At 36.3% G+C, this 7,039-nt stretch overlaps 1 pseudogene; it reads left to right on the top strand.

Annotated features, from left to right (window-relative positions):
* The first annotated feature begins 6,281 nt into the window (after window positions 1–6,281).
* LOC101577916 overlaps window positions 6,282–7,039 on the top strand; it is a 10,024-nt pseudogene continuing 9,266 nt past the window's right edge.

Genomic DNA, 7,039 nt, shown 5'->3' with positions numbered 1-7,039 from the left:
CTTCTGCCTGCCAAGGAAGTGCTTATTTCACTGAGCCATGTCCTCGGCCCTATGTAAGTCTTTATTCTGTATTTTTCTCCTCCACATTCTTCAGCGTCCTCCTTGGTAAAGCAGCGATGACAATGCCTACTCCATGACTTGTTATAGGCTTTTATTAAATAATATGCATAAATTGCATATGACAGATTTTGTTACATGATTAACATTTTAGAAATATATTCATCTAGTTAATTAGGCAAAAATAATCTGAAGACTTCAAGAGATGCTTAAATTAATATCACGTGTGGTTTATCACTTACCATATTGCTGTCTCAGTTAGATCTAAGTAGGTTCCTGTATGAAATTAAGACATTAGAATATTATATCAAAATGTATACCAGGCAGATTATTTTAATGAAATACTGAAAATTTTTAGGATTAGCATTTTCTTAAACAGAATATATGCCTTAAAATTCAACAGCCAAAAGAGAATATTCTATAAATATGAAACATCACTATTTTTTTGATAGATGCATTGAGGAATTTCAATACATGGTAACCAGGAGAATATGATTATTGGCCACTAAAATAGTTTGTCCCTCTCTGATGTTCAAGTTTTATAGACGTTAGATTGGAGGCAAATAAAAGTCACATAAGTCACCACAGCATAGGCTATTGTAAATTGTTATGCATTTCTTGATTACAAAAGGAAGATGTTGAGATTAACAGGCCAAAAGGACATTTAGTTACTTTCCTTGTCCGTGGAACACACTACCTAACACTCACAACTCTGTAACTGGTTTACTTACTACTTACTTGGCCATAGTCTAGAGCACTTCAGCCGAGGTTGGCTGGCTCCATGCAGGGTGGCAGGGCAGAATGGTGGAGGCAAAACAGTTCAGTGCATGGCAGTGCAAGCAGAAGGCTGGGTCAAGCCAGGAGGAAGGAAAACAGCCATGACAGACCACGTGCGTGGCCACCTCCAAATTGGGCTTCACCTCTGCACACCACATTTGGCTATAAACTCACCAGTAAATTATTGCCCACATGATCCAAGCACCTCTCAAAATCCCACCTACAAGCACTTGAAGCTTTAAGAGACATCAAGATCTAAACCAGAACAGAGAGTTTATTAGAGTAGTCAAGGAGAGAGATAGAGGAGGAAAAAAAAACTATTAAAATGAGAAATAAGGAAAGAGGAGACAACAGCAATGTAAAGAGTAGCAAATGCCAAGATTTAAAATGAAGATGTGTTGGGTGTGATCGGCGTAGAAAGCAGCCCAGCTACCAGCAATAAATTAAACAAGAGCCATTTGACACGATATTGGACAGGGAGTGAGAAGAAACCACGGGGAGACTTAGAGAACAATTCAAGAAGTTTTCATTTCATTTGAAGGAACATGGGGAATTACTGAGTGTTTTTAGTCAGGTTGTTGATAAGGTCTTATGTGTATTTCATGAAGACCTCCATCAGTTGTGAGATTCATAATTACTACACTGTCTCGAAAATAATTTGAGGCTAAGAAAGTGATGTGGGATGTGTGTGTGTGTGTGTGTGTGTGTGTGTGTGTGTGTGTGTGTGTACAAACACTGTTTTACAAAATGGGGCAGTATTGTTTCTTTAGTTCCTTTCCTGGAGGTGTTGGTTAATATCTGAGAGACTGCACTTAGGTGGTGACACTTGACATGATTCTTCCTACTTCTTCACTTGAAGCTATTTTATTACAATAGGGTAGTTAGTTTTGACTTTTTTCAAAAATATTAAAGATGTTTTTAAAGTTTTATATTATTTTTTTCATTTTCAGAGTAACAACTTTAAAATGACTTCTCTTGGTTCTTTTGATCAGAAAGTTAATCCTTGAAAAGTTAATAATTTTTATTTCTTATACAAAGAATTTAAATATTTGTTTACTCCTGGATATTTCTGTCTAGCTGGGCATGGTGAAGCACATCTATAAGGCCAACACTTGGGATACTGAGGCAAGAGGAATATCATGAGTTCAAAACCATCCTGGAACACAAAGTAAGATCAAGACCAGCTTGAACTGCATAGTGAGACAGTTTCAAAAAGAGCAAAAAAAAAAAAAAAAATTCATTTCTATTTACTTTCTCCTTAAACATATTAAACATAATCTATTAAACATAATTTTCATGATTCCTTCATGTTATATTAGGTTGTAATAAAAGAAAAATGTAAGCAGAAATATTTTTATAATTTATTATATTTAATTTTTATTGTATTTTCATTATTTACTAGACCAATTCATTTCCCCATTTGTTACTTATTGTTGCCTTTCTTTCTTTTTTTCTTTCTTTCTTTCTTTCTTTCTTTCTTTCTTTCTTTCTTTCTCTTTCATTGTTTCATTTTTCTTTCTCTCTTCCTTTCCTCTTCCTTTCTTCCTTTCCTTTTTTCCACCCTCCTTCCCACCCTCTCTTCTTTCCGTGCCTTCTTTCTTTGTTCATTCCCAATCTTGTGTCCTTTTTGTCCTTCCTTCCTTTATTCCTCCCTGCTTTTTTGTCCTTCCTTTCCCTCTCTCATTCCTCCATCTCACCTTTCCCTCCTCTCTCCTTCTATCCATATGAATGCTTTTAATTTTGTCTGTTATATTTTTATATGGTCTTGTTAGTGACTCTTGTTCTAATTACTTGATTTGTTAACAATGGTTCAGGCTTTTTGCCGTTGTAGCCTGCTAAAATATATGAAAATTTGGTGGACTGAATGGTAGCTTTTAATACTGACAGCTGTCAAGTGGATGAGACTTTGACATCCAAGGAAGGTGAAACATCTGACCCTACACTGGCTTCACAGTGCTTCTCTCAACGACCTTCAGCCTATTTTCTGGCAGTGCCAAGTTCTTTCCTGTGTCTTCTGAACACCTTGTGGAATTGCCCAGAGACTCTTACCCTCTTACCCTTCACCTTCTCTTCTTTATTCCAAGCCCTTCTTATCATGTAACCTATAGTCAACTCCACTAGCTTTGTAGTCAGAAAATAAATAGTACATTTAAGCCCCCAAACAAATTTTCACAATAACAAAATATTCAAAAAATAAAAATAAAGACAAGTAGAAAGAAAGATATCAATCTTAACCTTCCATTATTCTTCAAAGTATGAATCAGTTATATATCATTTCTAAGAGAAAAAAGAGTAAAAGCAAAAAAAAAAAAAGCCTTAGAGAAACTATATAGATCAATACATTAAAACTTCTGAATTAGAACACTATATAAAATTCCTGGTGGATTAGGTAGTAGCAGAGACATGCTGTTTGAACAGTGAGTCATACACTGAATCACTACTTACATAAAGTGTGTGTGTGTGTGTGTGTGTGTGTGTGTGTGTGTTGAGCTACCAGGGATCTCATCTAGGACACTGCCCCTCTACTCTGTTGCTATCCTAAGTTTTTCTCTCTATATTGTTATTTTTTATTTTAAGGCTGTGCTGGAGCTTGCGCTCTTTCTGCCTTGATTTCCAAAATAAGGGGAATTGGGGGTGTAGCTCACCCTTGCCAGCGTGGATCACATCTTTGCTCACTCTGGGCATGGTGGCGCTGGCCTGTAATCCCAGCACTTCCAGAGGCTGTAAACAGGCGGATCAGTAAGAGTCTAATCTGGTGCTGAGACCCTGAACACCTTGTAGACCATTCCTTAAAAATTTTTAAATAAGTAAATAAAAGCTCCTTTTTGATCTTAAGTGATTTGAAAACAGGAGTTGAGTCATGTGATTTTGATGGGATAGAATGATTCCCTTCTCTGCTATTCTGCCTGCAGCCCTTTCACTTAGTAAACCCTAGGTGGGAAGAGGACAAGAAGGCGGGAGACAGGCTGAAAGAGGGTGGAGGTGGGAAGGGCCGTGTCATGGAGTGCACCAGCTCTCCAGCATGAAGGGAATCACTATAGACTGCAAACATGGACTAGTAAATGTAAAAATCCAAATTGTAGAAACTTAGCAAGTCATGTAGAGTAAAGGAATGAATGCACGAATGGCTTAAGAGATAAGGGTGAGTGGGTAGCTTCATGCAATCTATTAATATAACTGTTGAATTGGTTCCCTCTTTTTTTCTCTTCCCTGTAATCTTACCTGCTCTGAATTTTTTTTTACTATCCAAATGAAAAACATTTACACATCCACACATTTAAAGTTGCTATTTTTAATAAAGTTTAATTCTCTTAAAAGACCACAGTCAATTTTTTCTTTCCCTAATAGACCTCAACTAGACTATATTTTACATAGATATCTTCTACCAATTTTTTTTTTCCTTTTCATTCTCAGGGATTGAACTGGGTACCTTGCATTTGCCAGGCAGGTGCTTATGCCGCTGAGCTCTCTCCCCATGCCTCTCTCCCAGTGTTGACGAGATTCAAGGATCTTAGGCATTTCCTTCCATTGAAAGGGTATAAACCAAAAATAATTACAGTTCTTTTTCCATTCTTCTGTCTACTAAGGACGCTCCTGACTTCCTTTATCCTCTGGCCCTCCCATGGTTCTCCACAGAGGAGAATGTGTTGTTGATTTCCATGGGAATGTATGTGTTCTAGTGTTATTTAGTGGGCAGAGCTCGGGAATGCTAAATATCTTGCATTGAGCAAGACATCTTTCTTACCAAAATACTGGTCCACTTCAAAATCCCAAAAACATTATAAAAGACAAATGTCAGGATTACCCAGTCATTAAAGTGATTTTTGTCCTGTAATAATGTGTCTTAGTTAAGACAATGAAAGACTTTCATTAACATTTTTGAGAGCTGAAATTATTTCTAGTCACTGCTGGTATAATTTTATAGAAACCCAGACCTTCTTTCTTGATTTATTCAGTTTTGGTATTTTAAAATGAATGGCTTTTTTGGACCTAGCCTTAGACCAGATACAAGTTGTAACCATGATTAAGACAGGAAAACCAGAGAAATATGATCCAGGTGTGCTACCCAGAACCTAAGGGCCGTAAGACAGCCTTTACTAAGTTGCAGTCCCACTGGTCCTATGACCTCCATTACAGCATCATACTTGGAAGCAGAACATCCAACCAGACGTGAAAAAGGGGATAAAAGGCAGAAGCATGCTTCTCAATACTTCAGGTTGTCAATATTTCAAAATTTTAAGTTTCACAGAAATGTCTGAATATTTATAATTTTTTGAAAAGGAAATACAAAGAAAAAGCAAAAACACAGAACTGAAATGTAAGCCCAGCTGTGTCTTCTGGGGACCACGAGGCGGACATGAGTGACAGCTGCATCATCCGTCTGAAGAGTCATGTGTCTCCAGGGAGGTCTGCTCCTAAAGTTCTTGCATCATTCACAGGTATCACTTGGGCATGCTCTTTGCTTGAATTGACCCAAACGTTGGCCAAGGGACAGTTCAATACCTTTTAAAATATCAATCAAAAGGTGACTGAGGCACTTTAGAAAATAATAGAAACTTCACATTTAAATTGCTTATGTAGAAAGCATATTTTATTGTCATCATGTCACTTCTATTTATTATTTACTCTATGCAATGTTTATAAAATGTTAACAATCTAATATAAGTAACAGTTTCAAACTAACAGTATGGGATTAATTTAATTTATCTGATTTCAAATTTTTTAAGCAAAGTCTCACTATTTATTGTCTCACTTTATGTCATAGAAAGTGTGACTTTATATCAGAGATTTATTTTAAATCCATTTGACACAAAACCTAAACCTGACCAACTAATGCACATTCCTTACTATATCTTATCTAACTAGGACTTTTAAAGGAGCTAAAAATAAATTGAAACACAAACTGCCTATCATTAATTAACTCGGATTTACTAAAATTAGCTTGTTAATACAATAAAAGTTCAAATCTGCATGCTAATCTTGGCTTCACAGAAGTTATTTGATTTGCAATTATTTTAAACCTATTCATGCTTCAAAAGAGAAAAAACTTCGTATTTTATAACTTCTCCAATTAGGCATAAGGATGTCACTTACTCTCTTCTTTATTCAATAAATACAAAATATTCAAAGTGTTTTACACGCTACTAGACACCAAGGGAAAGAAATTGCCCAAAATCCCTGAAAAGTTTAAGTTTCAGTGAAAGAGATAGAAAATGATGAAAAATAGAAAAAAAATATATATGTAAATGTCAGGTAGTCTGAAGGCTTATGAACCAAATAAAGCATTAGTTTGTCTTGGAAAGTGTGGTGTGGGCCGCCTCTTGGACAAGGTGACATTTGAAAAGAAACTTAGATTAAATAAGAACATAAATGGCACAGGATCCTAAAAAAGACATCCAAGTAGCAGAAGAAAAGTTCTCTGAAATGGACCACGATGTGGGAGCAAACCTCTGAAGTTCAAATCGCTGAAGGAAAAAAGAGCAAGAAACCAGGTCAGTAAGAGTGCATGTGCGAAACATGCCTTCTTTTTTACTCCTGATATCCTTATTCCCACAAAGGGTCATGCTCACTTCCAAATTCCCTTTTCTGTTCTGCGAATCATAAGAGCCATGGGCTACAGACACAACTTCTTTCAGCTTGTTTATATTTGCTTAGAAGACGTGAAGCATGTGATAGTGATTTTCCTCTCCATCTTTTTATTTTTTCCTAGAGCAGGGTCTATGTATAGTTGTCTGTCTGTCTTGTTCCTTTATTCCAGGTAGAAAAGGGATAGGACTGGGTACTGTAGCTTCAGTGAGTCAGTTCAAACATCAACACTAGTAATCTTCCTCTGTCATTGTATATATGCAAAAGTGTTAAACTTTCCATGTTTAAATTTTCAATTTATTTAAATGGCTGAAAGTGTAAAGAATTCCAAGCAGGAGTGTGCTTAGGGAAAGGGCTCCAAATGTGAGAAGATGAACAGTCTCTTACATGGCTTTATGTAATACCCTGCTAAAAATTAAAATTCAGGTTTTTGGTAAGACTATCCTTGCTTACCCTTTAGCCGAAGGATTGGGTTGTTCAGGCACCAGCCTCTACATGTACTGATTATTGTTGTTGTTGTCCTTTAGAGCTTTAGGGAAAAATCTCTAAGAAAAAAACAAAACACAAAATTCAGAAGAATAAAATCTCTTCATGTTCAGTGTGTTTATATCTCTGAGCT

This window comes from Octodon degus, unplaced genomic scaffold (genome assembly GCF_000260255.1).
Source record: "Octodon degus isolate 3935 unplaced genomic scaffold, OctDeg1.0 scaffold00013, whole genome shotgun sequence".
NCBI lineage: Eukaryota > Metazoa > Chordata > Mammalia > Rodentia > Octodontidae > Octodon > Octodon degus.
Note: the sequence above shows the minus strand (reverse complement) of the source record. Positions and strands in the feature narration are given on the sequence as shown.